Source organism: Branchiostoma belcheri, unplaced genomic scaffold, assembly GCF_001625305.1.
Source record: "Branchiostoma belcheri isolate BF01 breed outbred unplaced genomic scaffold, Haploidv18h27 scaffold496, whole genome shotgun sequence".
NCBI lineage: Eukaryota > Metazoa > Chordata > Leptocardii > Amphioxiformes > Branchiostomatidae > Branchiostoma > Branchiostoma belcheri.
Genome location: NW_017804127.1, coordinates 33,117 through 35,561, shown reverse-complemented (window position 1 = coordinate 35,561; position 2,445 = coordinate 33,117). Strand labels below are relative to the sequence as shown.

General features: G+C 37.8%; 1 long non-coding RNA gene across 1 annotated transcript; it reads left to right on the top strand.

Annotated features, from left to right (window-relative positions):
• The first annotated feature begins 164 nt into the window (after window positions 1–164).
• On the top strand, window positions 165–1,978 carry LOC109479599. The gene is made up of 3 exons (XR_002140794.1): window positions 165–331; window positions 1,525–1,588; window positions 1,829–1,978. It is a non-coding gene; the product is annotated as an uncharacterized LOC109479599 (long non-coding RNA).
• Window positions 1,979–2,445: the final 467 nt, after the last annotated feature.

Sequence of the window (2,445 nt, the reverse complement as noted above, 5' to 3'; positions counted from 1 at the left end):
GAACGCGTCATCAAGATGGCGGCGGGACTGTGCCCTTTCGATTTTTGGTGTTTTCGTAAAAAATCCTTATTAGATCAAAAGTTATGGGCCAAAATATTACATGTACCCTTTACTCGGAGCTTTCACGTGGAAGTAAGACTTTGTTTTCAAGCTATAATCAGCTACGGCGGCGTCCCTCAAAGACACTGATTATCGGGCGCCATTGTTTCCGAGTGCAGTTACATGCAAATCCTCGGCCCTCCTGGCCGCACCGCTTTTGTTTTTCAAATCCGAGCTCGAGATGCGCGGCAGTTTTGAAAGTGTGAATTGGCGATACTGACACGACGAGAAGGTTAGTCATTTCTGTACATTTTTTGCCTGGCGTCGCATCGTAAGTTTGATCGTCCTCGTTTGGATCGTGCAGTTACTAGTACTACCACATGCCCGGTGAGTTGATTTGATTGTTGACATAATATATTTGAGAGAAATATACTTGAAGTGTAAAATTATTTTGGTGGCGTCTAACTCGTAGTTAAGAGAGTGAAACCGTGATGATTTGTTAGCGCTTGGCTTGGTCGGGGTCCTATTTTTTTTCAGATAGTGTATGTTAACTTTCTCGGCGTCTTTTTTTCGGTACCTTTCTTTTCTGGCAGAAACGAATGTTACTAGAATCTAGATGATATACACATTATGTAGAGGGTAACCTTGAAAAACTAGTAAGCAAAAGATCATTTTAGCAGACTTGTAGCCTCCTTGCTGAACGAAGTAAAATTGTTATTGTTAACGGCTTGGTTTTCGCTTTGCTTTGCATCCTTTGTTCTAAATGACGCTGAAAGCAAGTCCTACCTTTGAAGTTAAACCAGTCTAAGTTGTTACTTTCGTTGGTAAAAATCAAACATCCTTCAGTATGCATATGATTTTAAAGGGCATAAAAAGATTTAATAAGATAAGAAAAAACTTAGCAGACTTGGAGCCTCCTTGCTTGGTGTAAACTTGTTTGGTTTTAGCTTGGTCTCTATGTGAAATTCTTTGTTCTATTGAAGCTGAAAGAAAGAGCTGCATTTTTTGCTATGGTCTTTAAATTTCGTCTGCAAAAGTCAAGTATCCGTTTTTAGTAAAATGTTATTTGTATATAAATATTCAATACTAGTATCATCATGGATATCCCACAGAAACTAGTAACAAGCAAGAGAGTGTACAACTTTGAACAAAGAACAGTAGCATTCAGCTGACCCAAAGATATTTCCCCAAATCTAATAAACTTTATGTAAGTGTTATTAATTATACTGCATAAAATTCCAGGAATATTCCAATAGTTATTTATATAACAAGGAAAAGGGGGTTACTGGAAATGTAGAATTTGATTGAGCACCCAAATTAGCTTGGGTCATGGACTTATGGTAGTAATTTGTACAGTATCTTCACTTGTGTTTTGTTGTTAGCCCAAATGTCTTGTGGTGAAAGCAAAAATTGTATTTTTTCTGTTTGTGCTCTTCAAAATATGTGTGCAAATGCTAACTGGGACCTACTCATTCATTGGTATAGGTCTCTATGACTGAGCATTCCTTGTTCATTCGGCCATGGATAATCCAGAAGAAGACACAGAAAGGTTGGTTTTCTTCCACACTTACATACATACATGTATTATAATGATACATACAAACAATTGCTACATTTTCATTTAAAATTTCTTGAAATGTGTTGAAAAATCTGGTGTTAGCAGTGTCTGGTATTAGTTCTCATGAAAGTACATATAAAAAATGTTATGCCACTTGTAATGTCACATGTCTACAAATACTAGTAGTAGACTTGGATATTCCAATGTTGACGATAATTTACTACATTTCAGGATTGTCTTCTGTTTCAAGAAGAACAGACCTTGTTCAATGCCAAAGGGACATTCTGGGAAATGTGACAGCAAAAGAAAGACGGAGTCACCGCACCAATTCTGGCGCAAGAGCCCACGTTGGAGCACAGATGTAGGAAAAGCAGCTGCAGACAAGACTCAGTAAGTATTATACATTGAATCTAGTTTTATTTATTAAAGAACAAGATGCAGGCTCTACTGTGACAAATAAGGGAATTGAAACAGTAAACATTATCTTGCAGTATTGTGATAGTTTAGTATGCACTGTTAGGAGGACTGGTAAACGTATATCTCCAATTTTCTGGGGTCTTTCATCTGCTATGCATTTAGGTGTGTGGAAAGCAAACAACACCTGGGATGGGTATTGTCAGGAGAATGTTACCTATCCTAAAACAAACCCGTCAAAGTAATACCAATAACTGTTTTTTGTTTATGTAATGTTTGTTATAGGCAACAGGCTGCTGAACCAGAAATTGCCCCCCCCCCCCAAGTCAGCTCTTGGAAGAGCTGACCCAGGAGTCAACAGTGTCAGAGATGTAAGCTTGCTATTTGTTATTTTTGCATCAAAACCCTACTACTTGTTCCATGCATATATATCA